The sequence below is a fragment of the Saccopteryx bilineata genome, chromosome 1 (assembly GCF_036850765.1).
Source record: "Saccopteryx bilineata isolate mSacBil1 chromosome 1, mSacBil1_pri_phased_curated, whole genome shotgun sequence".
Taxonomy (NCBI): Eukaryota; Metazoa; Chordata; class Mammalia; order Chiroptera; family Emballonuridae; genus Saccopteryx; species Saccopteryx bilineata.
In genome coordinates, this window is record NC_089490.1 from 183,756,993 (window position 1) to 183,775,976 (window position 18,984).

Here is an 18,984-nt window from a genome sequence, read left to right on the forward strand (position 1 = left end):
AAGATGAATCCTGAAATCCTGGATTGGAATTGGAGGTCTTAGAACAATGAACAAATTCATGACTTTTAGGAGGGAAGAAGGGAGGGATGGGGAGAGACAGAGGGAAAAAAGGAGGAGGGAGAGGAAGAGGAAGAAAGGAAGAAGAGAAGGACGGAAGAGAGGGAAGAAGAGAAAAAGGAAGAGAGGGAAGAAGGGAGGAAGGGAGAAAGGAAGGAAGGAAGGAAGGAAGGAAGGAAGGAAGGAAGGAAGGAAGGAAGGAAGGAAGGAAGGGAGGGAGGGAGGGAGGGAGGGAGGAAGGAAGAAGTTAGTTAAGGCTGCTTTAAGGTTTGAGTAGAAAATGTACAAGATATGCCTTGAATAACTTCATGTGCCAGAGTGACCAGGTGAACTGAAGTCCCTGAGAATCTGCAGAAATCTTAGATTCTAGAAGACTGGACTATGTGGGATAGGTAATTTGAGATAATTGTATTAGAATCTTTTTTTTTTTTTTTTTTTTTTTTTCATTTTTCCGAAGCTGGAAATGGGGAGGCAGTCAGACAGACTCCTGCATGCGCCTGGCTGGGATCCACCTGGCATGCCCACCAGGGGGCGATGCTCCGCCCATCTGGGACGTTGCTGTGTTGCATCTAGAGCCACTCTAGCGCCTGAGGCAGAGGCCACAGAGCCATTAACAGCGCCGGGGCCATCTTTGCTCCAATGGAGCCTTGGCTGCGGGAGGGGAAAAGAGAGACAGAGAGGAAGGAGAGGGGGAAGGGTGGAGAAGCAGATGGGCGACTCTCCTGTGTGCCCCGGCCAGGAATCGAACACAGGACTCCTGCACGCCAGGCCGACACTCTACCGCTGAGCCAACCGGCCAGGGCCAATTGTATTAGAATCTTAAAAGACCAGGTTCAAATTTGACTTGAATCTCAGCTAAATAGAGGGAGGCCAAACCAAAGCATTCTGATGATAATATCCCTAGATTGTAGATCTGACAAGATTGAGACCTTTTGATCTTCCTCTGCATTATACCTATTATCACAAAGTGCAATGTAAAGCAAAAGAAAAGATGTCTTGATTGTATCACCTTTTACATTGTAGTTAATTCTAATTTGGAACCCAATGATGCTAACTTGACTCTTAATTTTCATTGCATCTACTCCCTGAGCAATTTTACCATTCAGTGATGGCTTCTTATTACTCTTAGAATAACAATCAAAGCCTTTACCATAGTCTGTAAAGTCTTGTGCAGGAATGGCTCCAGCCTTGTTGCCACTCATACCCAGCCCTGAATTGGCCACCCACCCTACCCTGACCTGTCCTAAGGCCCAGCTACAGGCCAACCTTTGTTCTTCCTCAGGGCCTTTGCTTATGCTGTTCCCTCTGCTTTGGGTGCTCTTTACTACCCTCTTTCTTGGCTTAACTCCTATTTTTTCTTCTAATATCAGCTTAAAAGTCACTTTCTAAAAGATGTTCTTTCTGTCTTCCTCGACTAGGTTCCCTGTTCTTTTCCTTCATAGGCTGGATAGATATTTTATCTTTATTTCACAGTGAAGCCAATAAAAACACGGAACAAAAGCAGCAACTTGTTCTGGGTGATTGAAAGACTCACAGAAATGAGCTTCTTTCCCAAAAGTGAGTGGGCTAGGAGTGGATGTCTGAATCAAACTGGCTCCTTCCAAGAGAAGTGTGACAGAATGTTGTCCTAATATACCAAAGTTGTAGGTTCAATCCCCGGTTAGGGCATATACTAGAACCAACCAATAAGTGCATACATAAGTGGAATAACAAATCAATGTTTCTCTCTTTCTCTGAAGTCAATAAAAAAAAAAAAAGACTTTCATGTTACATATTAACACAAAAGGGAGTGGAAGCTAATTTTGCTAATCAGAAACAGCTCTATTGACATAGCTGAGGCCTAAAAACATGGATGGCCTACAGGCATGGGAAAAGATTGATGGGACACTATTTCAAGCCATGTTTTCTACATATGTTACAGTGAGTCTATGTTTGTATTATGATGAATAAAATAATAATTGACTTGGTTAAAAGCTGAAGAAGTATGTTGTATCATAGTGGTAATTGCATTGGGCTGTGAAAAAAACCCGCCCTGAGATTTGAAAAAACTTGACTTCCTGCCCTTATAGCCCAACAATATTTATAGCAGAAGTGACTCAACTTTAATATCTACTTTATTCTTCTATGAAATGCCTTTCTGACCTGTATTCCCAAAGAACCTGGATTTTTTTTTTCCTCCGGGGACTCCAACGTTCTTGTTTGTCTCTCCTACCATTCTTAGATCCTGTTTTCAGAAGGAGATAGACATCATATTCCAGGGGTGGGGTGGGGGGGTCAAGGTAGTAAGCATGGTATCTTTGATATCTCAAACTGGATTGAGCTATTGGAGATATTGCGAAATATCACTGAGATGTCTAAATTAGAAAGATCACATAAAATTATAACATTCACAGATACTGCAGATACTGTGAAATGTTGCTGGCCAGCTGTTGGTCACCTCTGTACCATCAGCAAATATGAGGTCATGTATTCTTTAGGGCAGTGTCTCAGATGTTTATGCTGCTTGTGTACAGGATTTCCCTATCTACAATGGTTTGTTGGTCAATATGAGAAATTATTTCTTAAAATTTTATAAAACTAGGCCATGGTCGATTGGCTCAGCGGCAGAGCGTTGGCCCAGCATGTGGAAGTCCCAGGTTCTATTCCCGGCCAGGGCACATAGGAGAAGCACCCATCTGCTACTTCATCCTTCCCCTCTCCTTTCTCTCCATCTCTCTCTTTCCCTCCCACAGCCAAGGCTCCATTGGAGCAAATTTGGCCCAGGTGTTGAGGATGGCTCCATGGCCTCCACCTCAGGCACTAGAATGGCTCTGGTTGCAATGGAGCAATGTCCCAGATGGGCAGAGCATTGCCCCCTGGTGAACATGCTGGGTGGATCCTGGTCGGGCACATGCAGAATCTGTCTGTCCGCCTCCCTGCTTCTCACTTTGAAAAAATACAAAAAAAAAAATTATAAAACTAGACCATTTAAAAAAGAATTCTTAATTCTCTGTAAAGCAACAGCATCTTCTGAACACAGTACATGGATTCTGAAGCCACCTAATGTATACTCTTGGGAACCTGCAGACTTTCCTGCCTATGCTGCTAATGTGGAACACCCTCATCACCCACCGTGCCTGAGGAGATGCTTTACCCCGTGAAGATGAGACACAGACTTGTGTGTCAATTTCTTGGGGAAGAGAAGTTTGCAAACATCTGAAAACATTTCAAAAAAGTCTTACAAGTTATTTTAGCTTGACGGCGTCCAAGTTGAACCATGGACCATGGACCGTCATTCCCTTTTCTCTTTGGTGTCAAGTGTATTAAGATGACAATCTCGTCAGAGGAATTCATTAGTCTTAGGATAAAGAACCAAACTACAATTGTAGTTTAAGTAAAAAAATTCTTGGGGAATTCAGGTGTTACTTGACAGAATCTATATCCCTGTCTTGTCAAGTAGCTGCAAAAGTTTTTATCTATTTGCAAGGATTTATCTTTACAAGTGAACGTGTTCAACACCTGTAACAAATAACAACAAAAACTGAAATGACTTGTTTACCCAATATGGCATGCCTATAGTTTTTTTCAAAGACCTTTCTACCATTAACAATTAATTTCTTTTCTAACAACAGCCTTCCCATTGATAAGTTTATTTGTAATTTGCTTATATTTTAATGTATTTTCTTATATAATGCATTAATAAAAACACTAAGTATTATATTAGACATTTGTTTTTCAAAACTCTTCTGATAACTATATTTCAGTATAATTGGTTTCAGTGTAATTGTAATTCTCTGTATTTCATTTTTTTGCACTTAAAAACATTATTCTGAAAGGGATCTGTAGCCTCCCTCGATTGCCACCAGGTTGTCAACAGGGTTGATAATACACACACACAAGATTAGGAATACTGGCTTTAGATCGACATTGGAAGGAAATTTTCAGGAGGCATAAAAGGCAAACATGTATTTATTCACTGCACAGAATTCAAGGTTTTAGGTAGGAAAAGGACTTACAATAGAACCCCTATTATATAAATGGTGTCTACATTACAGCTCATATTTCAGCACTGGGGAGAAATGACACGCACCACAGAGGAATACAGTACAGTTCGAAGGGTGAGAGAAAGAGAAACCACTACCTATGAGGAACAGCAGGGAGCACAGGAAAACAGCGGTATTTCTGCTGATTTGGGCAGGATGGGTAAGATCTGAATATTGTTGATGTCCATTTGCCTAAGCATGTACTCCGGCCACACGAGGATCAGATCTGAATATTGTTAAGTGAGAAAATTCAGTTTAAGAGCATCCATGGACTCATCCAAACCAGAGACCTTGGAGCCACCCTGAATTTCTTCTTGTCCCTGCGTCGGTAAACAAGTCTTGTCACGTCTGCCTCCCTCCTGTTTCTTACACCTGCCCCTTATGATATTGTTGCCTGGCTGCTGGCTTATTTCCAGGACTGTTGGAACAGTCTCTTACCTGGGCCTCCATTTCCTTTCTCCAATCCCATCTGCACAGCCTCCCCTAACTACAGTGACAATAACAGGTTGTTGGTTTGCAGTCATAATGTTAAATAAAGGTTTGAGTATTCATATGATAGATACTATATAAGCCTAGCATTAAAAAGTTGAATGTTCACGTACTATATATGTTACAATTGAAGAGGAAACACTAGAGCAGTCATTATCAATCTTTGGCAATACATAATAATCACCTATAGTGGCTATTAAAAGGCCCTGGCGCAGGACCTGACTTACGCCTTACCTCTGCCTTGCCCCTCAGTGATTCTGAATGTGTCCTTGTGTCACAGCAACTGTACATTTTTAAACATGTGTTCCTTCCTTCCCCTCACAAATAATAACATTGGAAAGGAAGCATCGCCCTTGTGCCATTTAAAAAATATAAGTTTACTGGCCCTGGCTGGTTGGCTCAGTGGTAGAGTGTCGGCCCAATGTGTGGAAGTCCTGGGTTCAATTCCTGGTCAGGGCACACAGGAGAAGCAACCATCTGCTTCTCCACCCCTCTCCCTCTCGCTTCTCTCTCTTCCTCTGCTGCAGCCATGGCTCGATTGAGGCGAGTTGGCCCTGGGCACTGAGGATGGCTCCATGGCCTTCACCTCAGTTGCTAAGAAGAGCTTGATTGCTGAATAACGGAGCAATGCCCCACATGGGCAGAGAATCACCCTCTACGGGATTGCTGGGTGGATCCTGTTTGGGACACATGCAGAAATCTGTCCTTGCCTCCCCTCCTCTCACTGAATTTAAAAAAATTAATTAATTAAAAATATATATATTGGCCCTGGCCGGTTGGCTCAGCGGTAGAGCGTCGGCCTGGCGTGCGGGGGACCCGGGTTCGATTCCCAGCAAGGGCACATAGGAGAAGCGCCCATTTGCTTCTCCACTCACACCCCTCCTTTTTCTCTGTCTCTCTCTTCCCCTCCTGCAGCCAAGGCTCCATTGGAGCAAAGATGGCCTGGGCGCTGGGGATGGCTCCTTGGCCTCTGCCCCAGGCACTAGAGTGGCTCTGGTCACGGCAGAGCGACACCCCGGAGGGGCAGAGCATCTCCCTCTGGTGGGCAGAGCATCGCCCCTGGTGGGCGTGCCGGGTGGATTCCGGTTGGGCGCATGCGGGAGTCTGTCTGACTGTCTCTCCCCATTTCCAGCTTCAGGGAAAAAAAAAAAAAAAAAAATACATATATATATATATATATGTTTTCAAACTATGCATACACAGCTACTACTAAGTGGAAACACACTGAAACTGAAGTACAATTTAGCTTTTCTCCCCTATATTTGCTTATACAACACCTTATTCATCAATCCCATTTTATATTAGTATAAGTAATAGTCTCCTGTTTTTCTGTGACAGACATATTTATAATAAAACATATACAAGAACTCAAATGGGAATTTTGGGAAATGTATCCTTCTAACTCATTATTTCAAACACCATCCTCAAGTTTTCTATTGAAGCTGAATTAAGCCCAGATGCCAATTTTTAAATTTTGTTCTAGAGTTCCACATGAACATAAACCAAAGAAGCAGCAGCTTCCCATTTCCAAGTGGTGGAATCCCTGGGCAGATGGGACTGGCTCGGCCTTGGACCCTTTTGGAGGCTGTGGGAGGAGTACATTCTGAGCTCACATTTGCAATTCTGGGCAGGATTTGCAAAATGACTTCTCAGCAAGGAGTTGCTATTTGCATACTCATATTAGATCCATACAAACATGAATGCCTCCAACCTGCTTTCCATGTCGAATCATCACCTCCGGCAACACTGGTCTCTCCATCTTGATTATTTATTATAACCTCCAGTTTTAAAAACTGAAACCTAGGTTTTATGTTATTTTTTCTATTTTTTTCATGATTTGCAAGTCATAAATCATAGTCTGGAGAAATAGAAGTTTTCACTGCATTCTCCTATATACCCTAAAAAAATATAAACCCCTCCAATAATTAAACTTAGGGGCAGTACTTTTAAATGGACTTATTTCTTCCATAAATGTTGCTGAATTTCTGTATCTCAGTCTTGTTGCTGTTAGATTAGGTAGTAAAGTTGTAATGAGAAGACCACAATTATATAAGAATTCCCACTCTATATGCGGTTTTAAAAATGTGGTCAGAAGACCACGTGTATAAGAATAAAATGTAGATTCTTGTTCTACCCTTAATAAGTAATTCATACTCCAGATGATTTCTATGAACAAGGAAGTCTGAGAACTATTGCTCTCAGTCATTTTGAAAATTACGTTCTCCAGATGAAGTGGCTCTTTGAATTTTCCTTTTCATAGTTTGCCAGGTGCGACTGTAGTTTCTGCTGGCATTTTTACTTCTCATGCTGGGTTGACCACATTCATGTCTCAAGATCTAATATTGATAGGGATTTAATTCCATGTGGCAAGCCTGACCAGGCAGTGGCGCAGTGGATAGAGCATTGGCCGGGGATGCAGAGGACCCAGGTTTGAAACTCCGAGGTCACCAACTTGAGTGCAGGCTCACCAGCTTGATTATGAGGTTGCTGACTTGAGCATGGGATCATAGTCATGACCCCATGGTCACAGGCTTGAGCCCAAAGATCGCTTGAGTCAAAGGTTGCTGGCTTGAGCAAGGGGTCACTCACTTTGCTGGATCCCCCCTTATCCCCTCCCAATCAAGGCACATATGAGAAGCAGTCAATGAACAACTAAGGTACTGTAACAAAGAACTGATGCTTCTCATCTCTCTCCCTTCCTGTCTGCCCTTCTCTCTCTCTCTCTCTCTCTTCTCTCGCTAAAAAAAAAAAAAAAAAAAAAAAAAATTATATTGCCAAAGACAGAATCCAATTACCACATATTAGCCTCATCATTGCCTGTTTTTTCTTTCTTTCTCTTTCTTTCTTTCTTTCTTTCTTCTTTCTTTCTTTCTTTCTCTCTCTCTCTTTCTTTCTTCTTTCTTTCTTTCTCTCTCTCTCTCTTTCTTTCTTCCTTCCTTCTTTTCTTTCTTTCTTTCTTTTTCTCCTTCCTTCCTTCCTTCCTTCCTTCCTTCCTTCCTTCCTTCCTTCCTTCCTTCCTTCGTTCCTTCCTTCCTTCCTTCGTTCCTTCCTTCCTTCCTTCCTTCCTTCCTTCCTTCCTTCCTTCCTTCCTTTCTTTTTCTTTTTTTTTCATTTGACATCTTTCACTTCAAATTTTAGGCTCTTAAGATACAGTTATTCTCTTGCTTAGTCAGCTATAAGTATTCTTAATTTTTTACTTATTTATTTATTTTTAAAGAGACAGAGAGAGAGTCAGAGAGAGGGAAAGATAGAGACAGACAGGAACGGAGAGAGATGAGAAGCATCAATCATCAGTTTTTTGTTGCGACACCTTAGATGTTCATTGATTGCTTTCTCATATGTGCCTTGACTGCGGGCCTTCAGCAGACCAAGTAACCCCTTGCTCGAGCCAGCGAACTTGGGTCCAAGCTGGTGAGCTTTCTGCTCAAGCCAGATGAACCCGTGCTCAGGGTCTCAAACCTGTCCTCCACATCCCAGTCCGACGCTCTATCCACTGTGCCACCACCTGGTCAGGCTATAAGTATTCTTTTAAAAACAATGTCTGTTCAATCTCCACCTAAATTGGAAGACTTTTGGATAATAAGGATAAATAATTGCAAGAATTATTATATTTATTGAGTATAAAAATCCTTTACTATACTCACTTTTATAATTTTAATTGACTTCTCTCTTTAATTCTAAATATATGTCCATTTTATATTTATAAAAAGTTCTATTTTTATTATTACTGCCACATAATTTATAACTATTGTCAAAAGGTGTTGGAGTGTTTAGATGACCACAACTTTATAAATAATGATGTTTCTCTCTTCTTAAGTGACATGTCTGGAATTACATATTTTCATAAGGAAAGTCTCTTCATAGTCCTGTGATTATATACATGCTCTGACGAGAAACCAAGAGTATGGTTACCTTGCAAAGGAGCACTTAATAACAATTTAACATTTCCTGCCAAATACCTTAGGTTGTGGTAATTTTCAAACATTGTATAAAATGACACACATTCCATATATGAGGTGTGATTAAAACATAAGACAAGTCACACATGAAAATGGTTCTCATTACTTTATAATCACACCTCATACATAATCTTGGGCAATCAGTCATGGAATATAATTTTTAAAACCCTCACCCTATTTGCCCACCTACCTCTAATCCAACTTCCCCTCCGGCCACCCCGAGGTGAGAGAAACTAGCTTGCCATCCAAAGACATCTGGTTTAGAATCCAGGGGGGCCATCAAACATCCTCGGGTGGGATGTCAGCGGGGATCTGCCACCACTGAAAACTCAGCACTCATGCGGTCCTGAAATTATTCCTGGCTGTTTCATGTATGGGTAGCTCTAGGCAAAATCCTGGAGTCAGTGAAGTCTGGTTTCTGCACTCCATCTCCTGTGGCTTCCAGACCCACGGGATGTTCTCGACAGCTGATGGTCCTCCTCTGGGGCTTGTGCCTCGAAGGCGGTTCTGAATCAGTCTTCCTCATCTTAGCTCCTACTGAGTGATCTCATGTCCTAGCCCACCATTTGTTTCATTCCAATGCGCAAGAATGTATGCTGAGCTGATCTTATGGGCCAGGCACAGTGCTTGGTGCTACAGGCACAAACGTGAATAAACTGTGGCTGAACTTCATGGAGTTTGTGGCTAAGCTGGACAACACAAATTTGCAAATGGAATGACATGAAGTTAAAACAGTTTGTTGAATTAACGATATGTTCTAGGAGCTCCAGCAGTGCATGGGGCATAACATTCGCTCCATAAGGGTTTGCAGATGAAATAAAAATAGTCTAAGTGCTAAGCTAGGGGTTAATACCAGGTCCTGTGAGGCTGTGGTGATTCGAGGAACACATTCTGAGAAGAGGACACAGGAGCCAAGCCTGAAAAGGATTAGTTGGTTATTCAGAATAAGATAGGCTGACCAGGCACTCTGGGCACAAGGAAGAGTATGACAATGGGCAAGGCATGGAGGTTTTAAGTGTCACTGTGTGTATGAGGACATATTAACAACTGTGGTTATAAGACTTTAAGATACAAAACATGGACTGGTAGGAGATGAGGCTAGAGAGATATTTAGGGATGAGGTTATGTAGAATCACACACACCACACTACAACCAAGTTTGTGTTTTATTTGTAGTCAATTGGGAGTCATTGCCTTATTTTGCCATCTTCACAATAAAAAAAACTCTTTGACTGTAAGTCGAGGAACAGATTGGAGGGAGATAAGAATTGAGGATACTGCAATCAATGAATCTAAAAATTGGGGGTATGGATGATGGCCTTGAGCTAGCTTCAAGGTGATAGCTAGCAAGTCTGATATATTTACCCTTATTCATGTGTTAACAAGCTTTTATATGTCAGAGAGCTTTTCTCTCAGGTAAAACATAAATATTCCCTTGATCTTAGTTTCTAAATGTTTGTTACTATTGTATAGGTGGGTTAGAGCAGAAAGTGGTAAAATTATTCCAACCTCCTGTATAGTTTCATGTATGTATTTAATTTTATAATTTTTGAGATGATATACAAATAGTAGAATACATAGATATTAAGTGAAGTGAATAGTTTGATGACTTTTTAAAAAATTAAAAATTTTTTTTAAAATTTTATTTATTTATTTATTTTTATAGGGACAGAGAGAGAGTCAGAGAGAGGGATAGATAGGGACAGACAGACAAGAACGGAGAGAGATGAGAAGCATCAATCATCAGTTTTTCATTGGGACTCCTTAGTTGTTCATTGATTGTTTTCTCATATGTGCCTTGACCGTGGGCCTTCAGCAGACCGAGTAACCCCTTGCTCGAGCCAGCGACCTTGGGTCCAAGCTGGTGAGCTTTTTTTGGCTCAAGCCAGATGAGCCCGCGCTCAAGCTGGCAACCTCGGGGTCTCGAACCTGGGTCCTTCCACATCCCAGTCTGACGCTCTATTCACTGCGCCACCACCTGGTCAGGCAGTTTGATGACTTTTAAAACTGCATAGACTCCTGGAGACACCACCCAAATCAAGATCTAGCATATATCTATCATCCCGGAATATCATTTCTTATCCTTTCTAGTCAATCCTTTCTGCTCCAGGCGACAACTTTCTGATTTTATTACCATAGACATGGTTGTTACCATGGGTCTGGGACTTTTTATAACTGAAGTCACACACTATGTATTCTTTTGTGTTGCTTCATTCACTCAATAATAACATTTGCAAGATGCATCTACACTGCTCACAAAAATTAGGGCATATTTCAAAATGAATATGAAGTGATACAATATCCCCTAACTTTTGTGAGCTGTGTGTGCTGTTAATTTATCAAGTTTGTTTCTTTTCATTGCAGAATAGTATTCCATACCCTGTTGGACATCTGAATTATTTCAAGTTTTTGACTACTAAAAACAAGGCTGCTATGACTTTCTAGTAAAAGGATTTTTTGTTGTTTTTTTTGTAAACATCTATTTAATTTCCCTGGGGTAAATACTAAGAAGTGGAATTACTTGGTTATATGGCAGGTTTATGTATAATTTTAAGAACTGTCAGGTAGTTTTCAAAATGGTTGTTCACATCTTTGTTAATGTTAATTCATTGCTAGTTTTTCTGATATTAGCCACTGAGTGGGTATGCAATTATAGTTTTAATTTGTATTTCACTGATGACTAATGATACTGAATAACTTTTTATGTGCTTATTGACCATTGGTATATCTTTTGAAGTATCTATTTAAATACTTTGTTATTTTTATTTTTAAATTGCTAAGAATTCTTCACATATAATTTTTTTTTTTATTTTTTTTATTTTTTTTACAGGGACAGAGAGAGAGTCAGAGAGAGGGATAGATAGGGACAGACAGACAGGAATGGAGAGAGATGAGAAGCATCAATTATCAGTTTTTCGTTGTGACACCTTAGTTGTTCATTAATTGCTTTCTCATATGTGCCTTGACCGCGGGTGGGCCCTCAGCAGACCGAGTAACCCCCGTCTCGAGCCAGCAAGGGGTCCAAGCTGATGAGCCTGCACTCAAGCCAGATGAGCCCGAGCTCAAGCTGGTGACCTCGGGGTCTCAAACCTGGGTCCTCTGCATCCCAGTCCGACGCTCCATCCACTATGCCACCGCCTGGTCAGGCTTCACATATAATTCTTTACATATAATTTTTTAATCACATATATGTATTATAAATATTTCCCCCCAGACTGTGTCTGGCCTATTCATTTGCTTCACAGTGTCTTTGGTTGAATAGCAATTTAAAATTTTAAAGAAATCCAATTATCATTTTTTTCTTTTATTGTTAGTGCTTTTGGTGCCCTAAGAAATCTTAGGATAGGTCATGAAATTATTCTCCTGTTTTGTTTTTTTCTAGAATGCTATGGTGTCTAAACTTTATATTCAGGTTTATAATCCACCCTTTTAAACACGGAATGGAGCAGGGGTCTAGGTTCAATTTTTCTCTATATGCGTATTTGACTGTTCCAGTTTGTTATAAAAATGGTTCTTTTCCACTGAATTGTACTGGTATCTTTATTTTAAAAAATCGATCAACCAATTATATATGACTATTTTTTTAATCCTAGTGATGGGGAATAATAAAAGGAAATTAAAACTAGAATAACATGTATCCAGATAATGTGGGCAAATTAAGGGTCCCTTTAATCTCTCGCTCCAAATCTCCATGCACAACCCCTTCCTAAATCCCATTTGAAAGACTTTCTTTCCTTCTACTGGGAGGGCTATTATTAGCTTCATCAAAGTATGGGTTAAGAAAAGGCAGGCTGGCCTGACCTGTGGTGGCACAGTGGATGGAGCGTTGACCTGGAAATGCTGAGGTTGCTGGTTCGAAACCCTGGGCTTGCCTGGTCAAGGTACATATGGGAGTTGATGCTTCCAGCTCCTCTTCCCCTTCTCTCTCTCTGTCTCTCCCTTTCCTCTCTAAAATGAATAAATAATAAAATAAAATAAAAAAAAAGAAAAGGCAGGCAGAAGAGCAAGCTTCTCCTTCCTGCCTGCTTCAGTCCTGCTCCCAGGTCCTTCAATCCTCTTCAAGGTCTACCTTTTTCTGTGCATGACATTAGGAGTTCCTGCACCCTTCAAGAGAGAAATAGCCTACTACCCAGGTGTGACCTAAGCTAAGAGAATGCAACAGGATCCAAAGCAATGCAAAATGACCACAGTCAAATAGAAATATATACACCCACAGTAGCAAATTCTCTTCACAGTCAAGCTCCAAGTATTACATGCAGCCCATTACCAAGGCAAATTATATGAACTTGCCATTCTTCCTTCCTCAAGACAGAGGGCATCTTCACTCTTTTGTGATCTCTTTCTGACCTTGATGTTTGTTTTAGCCAGTGTGATGAGTATAAGACTCTGGGAGGTTGGGAAGAGCATGTGGTGATTTTGTAGGTTCTGCGTCCCCTCCATGGACAGATGCTTTGGTAGGGGACATATTAGGGGTCAAGACAACTTGTACTTCTGCCATGGACATGCTATGAAAACCATGGCTCACTCTTCCCATAGCTTTGGCAGGCTTCAGCCTGTCTTCATGTTTTATCTTCTCTCTCTAGCTCAGTTTCAGTTAGTGCTTGCGCAAGGTAGAAGTTTAAGAGAACACTCGGAACGGAGGTAGATATAATCACAGGGCTGGAAGAGATCATTGAGTGAATATAGAGGAAACCAGCCACTTTATATATGAAAAAGGTGCTTCAAGGAACTGAAGTCATGTCATGCAGTGAGCTGTGGAATAGTTGTAGTGAAGACGATTAACAATGGTGTTTAACTCAAAGACTATGTCCACTTTCTGCACACCTTTGATTATATCCTTAATGACCAACACAGTGCCTGGCTATCGTATATGCTCAAAACATTCACTGAATGAATGAACAAACGAATGAATGAATGAATTTGTGAAATATGCTGAGAGGTGACTTACCTAAAGCCACATGTGTAGTAAGTAAATGAGCCAGGATATAGATATTGAGGCCTAATGTCTTAGCCACTGCTATTGGCAAGGAAACGGTTGGTTGGTTTGAGTTTGCAGAGTGGTCTGGCTTCCCCATCAAGCAGAATAACATTGGAGCAGCTAGCAGAATGTAAGGTGGAAAACGTGGTGAAGAGTTGAACTTCCTTGGGTGGTTCTACTGTTTCTTTTTATGTGGTGATGTGGGTTCCAAGTGTTTGTGGCCATGTGACAGTAGGATCTCCCTCAAAATATGTTAGTCTAACTTCATGGTTATAAATGGTTTTAACAGAAGGACCCCCATATCATTAAAAAAAAGTTTGCCTCCCCACACACTATAAATGGAGAACTGTATTATTAAAGCAAACATTTCCTCAATATCATAGATTTTGAGTAAATATTATTATGGACTCAAATTTATATCATTTGAACTTGGCAGCATCAATTGTTGATTTTTGTTTACTATGCAGTTTCAAAACAATTTTAAAGTTCTGAATCCCTTCCAAATAAGTTATATTGTTTTAAAATTACTGAGCATAAAGGAAATCATTATCTTGGGAAACCTTCTGGTTTAAGGGTTTTTTTCCCCCCCTCCTTAGAGATGTCTTTAATCTAGGGCCAAGGAATTTTCATTTCTTCTAACTGGTTCATATTTTCTCACTTTTTTTCCCCCAAAAGAGTCTATATTATTGTTGGTCAAATAAGTTTGTAGAATATGATTTTTATGTTTGCTTGCTTATAGTTTGTATTGGGGGCTGGGCAGCGCCAGGCACATGTGGGTCTGTAGAACTGCAAATCACCTTCCTGCTTGGGAAGGGCCATGTTTTGCTAATGTTTGCTGGAGGAGAGGTTTTCGTGCCAGAAAGTTGTTTTTTTTGTTTTTTGGTTTTTTTTTTTGTGTGTGTGTGTGTGTTTTTTTTAATTCATTTTAGAGAGGAGAGGGAGAGACAGAGAGAGAGAGAGGAGACACAGAGAGAGAGAAAGGGGGGAGGAGCTGGAAGCATCAACTCCCATATGTGCCTTGACCAAGTAAGCCCAGGGTTTCGAACTGGCGACCTCAGCATTTCCAGGTCGACGCTTTATCCACTGCGCCACCACAGGTCAGGCTCATGCCAGAAAGTTTTGAAAAGGGCAGGAGAAGAAGAAGAGGCAGGGAGAAGCCATGTTTGCAGAGTGAGAGAAGAGAGAATGAAGAGTGCTGAAGAAGAAGAAGCCATGTTTTGCAGGGAGAACAGAGAAAATGCAGAGTGCTGAGGAAGAAGCCAGTTTGTGCAGAGAAAGAGAAGGTGTGTGGATGGGGAACCAGAGGTGAGGGGCTTTACGAGCTCTGCTGAGACTGGTGGGGCCTTGATTCTAGAAGGAACCGGAGAAGATTTTCCTGGTTGTAGAACCTATGGGAAGTGTTTTCCCTGTGTGTTTGCTCATCGGTCGGTGCGAGACTTTTTTTTTTTGTATTTTTCTGAAGTTGGAAATTGGGAGGCAGTCAGACTCCTACATGTGCCCGACCGGGATCCATCCAGCATGCCCACCAGGGGGCGATGCTTTGCCCCTCTGGGGCATCGCTCTGTTGCAACCAGAGCCACTCTAGCACCTGAGGCAGAGGCCACAGAGCCATCCTCAGTGCCGGGCCAACTTTGCTGCAATGGAGCCTTGGCTGCGGGAGGGGAAGAGAGAGACAGAGAGGAAGGAGAGGGGGAGGGGTGGAGAAGCAGATGGGCGCCTCTCCTGTGTGCCCTGGCTGGGAATCGAACCTGGGACTCCTGCACGCCAGGCCGATGCTCTACCACTGAGCCAACCGGCCAGGGCTACGGTGCAAGATTTTAATAAAGGAATGGACCACCATTTTTTGGTTTCACTGTTTCTTTACCATCTGTCCAAATTCAAGGGGAACCTGTAAGTGAATGGCCATGATGGTGATGGCAGCAGCCTCTTTCCATACAATTATTCTATCATGATTAAAAAACAAATAAACACAAAAAAAGAAAAGCAGCTTCTGAAAAAGTATTCTGTGACTTTGGCAAATTTAAATAAAAGAAAATTATTTTTAAAGTTTTGTTAACATTTATGCTAGCTTTGGTAGTAGATATGAAAAAAAGAAGACATTGTCCTAGTCCTTTAAGGAATAATTTCAACCAAACTGTAGTCATAGGTTTAGTGGACAGCTGCCTAGTTGGGGGATTGTAGAACTCCAGAAGGGCAAATGAGAGTTGTGGTCTTTGAGAAAAAGCATAAATATCAGGATGGAGTTTGTTAAAAAAATAGAATAATCATGATTGCTAAAATTAAAAAAATATTAAGTTTTTTTAAAAATATATAAGTTTCTGTGCTAAGAATATACTGTTAGGATGTCCACTTTACAGGTGAGGAAACTGAGGTTTGATACTGAAAAAGAAAACACACCTAACCATTTACTGTCTCAGAAGAGAATTAGTCTTGGATTCACACAGGCAGGCAGATACATTCAGAAACCTCGTCATTACAGGGAGTGGATTCTGGAACTGAAAAAAGGGTGCGGGGGAGGGCCCAGGAATGAAAAGATACAAGAATCTTGATACACTTGAATCTTCTTGGTGTTAGCTAATACTAGGATATAAGGATGCCAAAATGAATGCATTAAAAGCTAACAGAGTAGCATCTGGCAGAAGCCTGAAGAGTACTTGTTTGGGAGTGTTACTTTCCACTGTAGAATCTCATTTGGATTTAAGTTTCTGCCTACAGGAAGGGCAGAACACATCTTTTCTAACTGTGATGAAAATAAATGTTAAGTTCACATGCTTCTAAAAGTAAGTCATCCTGAACATTGAGTTTAACAAAAGAAATGACAAAAGCAACATTAAAAAACCACTTTTAAAAAGTAGGCTGTTTTATCTCCCCACACTATAAATAGAGCTATTTTAACAGCATGGTATTAGCTGTTAAAATAGCTAGCAAGAACCTCTAAGAAATGGAATAATAATAATAATAATAATAATAAAAATAAAAACATTATTATTCAAAAGCAGTTAAAGTATGTTAAGCACTGTGTTAAGAGCTTTCCATGGGTTATCTCAGTTAGTCTTTATAACAAGATCTCATGAATACGGAATCAAGACTTAGAGAAGTTAAAGAAGTACCCAAGAATAATAACACTAGTAACCAGTGGGGCTGACAATAAACTCAGGAAGCCAGAGTTGGAAATACAATCAAATTCATATAATTCAACAAGTATTTAATTAATGTCTATTGCCCTTCCAGCAGTGAGTTAGGCTTTCCCTCCTTTTTGCTTTTAGTTTAGTCACTATCTGTATGGCCAGTAGCCGCTGTCATCACAGCCAGGCACGTGCAGGTTCCCATTATATTCAGGCAGATGGTAAAGAAACAGTGGAGCCAAAAAATGGTGGGTCATTCCTTTATTCTAGCCTCACATCCAGCCAGTGAGTAAACACACACAGAGGGAAAAACACTTCCCGTCCACTCATTCAGAGCTCACAGAGCTACTGACACATTCGGGTTTTTCTAGGATCAAAGGCCCCACCAGTCCTAGTCACCTCTGGTTCCCCATCTGCACAAACTCTCCCTTCTTCTCTCTGCACAAACTGGCTTCTCCTTCAACATTGCCATCTTGGCTTCCTTCTCTTCCCACTCTGCAAAATTGACTGCCTTCCTTTCCTTTCTCCTTCTTCTTAAAACTTTTTCGTGCAAAAACCCCTCCTCCAGCAAACAATAGCATAACAATGGCCCTTCCCAAGCAGGAAGGTAATTACTGCCCAGTGCCATTTTTAACAATAAAAGTGAGCAAACTCAAATAACACAAATTTTACAAACTCATTTGCGCAACACTATCCATGAATAGTTAAGATTTTTTTTTTCCCAAGAAAGAGAGACAGACAGGAAGGGAGAGAGATGAGAAGCATCAATTCTTCCTTGAGGCTCCTTAGTCTCCTTAGTTGTTCATTGATTGCTTTCTCATACGTGTCTTGACCAGAGGGCATGCTCCAGCAGAGCAAGTGACCCATTGCTCAAGCCAGTGACCTTGGACTCAAGCCACTGACCTTTAGGCTCAAGCCAGCGACCATGGGGTCATGTCTCTGATCTCATGCTCAAGTCAGCAACCCCACACTCAATCAGCAACTCTGCACTAAAGCCAGCTCAAACTCAGGGTTTCGAACCTGGGTCCTCAGCATCTCAAGCCGATGCTCTATCCACTCTGCCATCACCTGGTCAGGCAAAATGATTTGGGATTTTTTTTAATGTAATGACTTAAAAAATTTTTTTAAATTCATTTTAGAGAGGGGAGAGAGAGAGAGAGAGAAGGAGTGGGAGACAAAGAATGAGAGGGAGACAGAGAGAAAGAGAGAAGGGGGAGGAGCAGGAAGCATCAACTCCCATATGTACCGTGACGAGGCAAGCCAGGGGTTTTGAACAGGTGACCTCAGTGTTCTAGGCCAATGCTTTAGCCACTGAGCCAGTTAAAATTTTTATTTATTTATTTATTTATTTATTTATTTATTTATTTATTTATTTCTGTATTTTTCTGAAGCCCGAAACGGGGAGAGACAGTCAGACAGATTCCCGCATGTGCCCGACCGGCATGATCCACCGGGCACGCCCACCGGGGGCGACTTTCTGCCCACCAGGGGGCGATGCTCTGCCCCTCCAAGGCGACCAGAGCCACTCTAGTGCCTGGGGCAGAGGCCAAGGAGCCATCCCCAGCGCCCGGGCCATCTTTGCTCCAGTGGAGCCTCGGCTGCGGGAGGGGAAGAGAGAGACAGAGAGGAAGGAGGGGGTGGGGGGGTGGAGAAGCAGATGGGCACTTCTCCTGTGTGCCCTGGCCGGGAATCGAACCCGGGACTTCCGCATACCAGGCCGACGCTCTACCACTGAGCCAACCAGCCAGGGCCAAGAATTTTATTTTATATTGTTTTGGTTATTCAGGCTAATTTTTTCATTAAGCCAAAAGGCAACAGAATGTCTCTCACTGATTCTCTGAGTACAACCAAGCGTGGCCTCCATAAGCTACCAAACTTTATGAAAAAGTGAAATGCTATATATATAGTCCAACCTCTAGGTGCTAGATATACTACGTATATCCCTAGGCCAGTGGTCGGCGAACTCATTAGTCAACAAAGCCAAATATCAACAGTACAACGATTGAAATTTCTTTTGAGGGCCAAATTTTTTAAACTTAAACTATATAGGTAGGTACATTCCTTATCGAGGTAGCACCTGCACATGGTATTTTGTGAAAGAGCCACACTCAAGGGGCCAAAGACCCACATGTGGCTCGCAAGCTGCAGTTTGCAGACCACTGCCCTAGGCTATTTGGAGTGAGCAATAATACATCAGGTGTATCACCAGGTACAAAACACCTGATGAATAATAAAATTCTAAAGGTAGCATTGAGGAAGTGTTTTGGTTTTGGTGTATAGCTATTTATGAAATGAGATTATCCTACCTGGTTCTAGGAGTTCTCCCCACTAGAATTTTGCTTTGAGTTTCAGCTT

General features: G+C 41.5%; 1 non-coding gene across 1 annotated transcript; it reads right to left on the minus strand.

Moving 5' to 3' along the window:
- Positions 1-18,304: 18,304 nt before the first annotated feature.
- On the minus strand, positions 18,305-18,380 carry TRNAT-GGU (transfer RNA threonine (anticodon GGU)). Its single transcript has one exon. It is a non-coding gene; the product is annotated as a tRNA-Thr (tRNA).
- Positions 18,381-18,984: the final 604 nt, after the last annotated feature.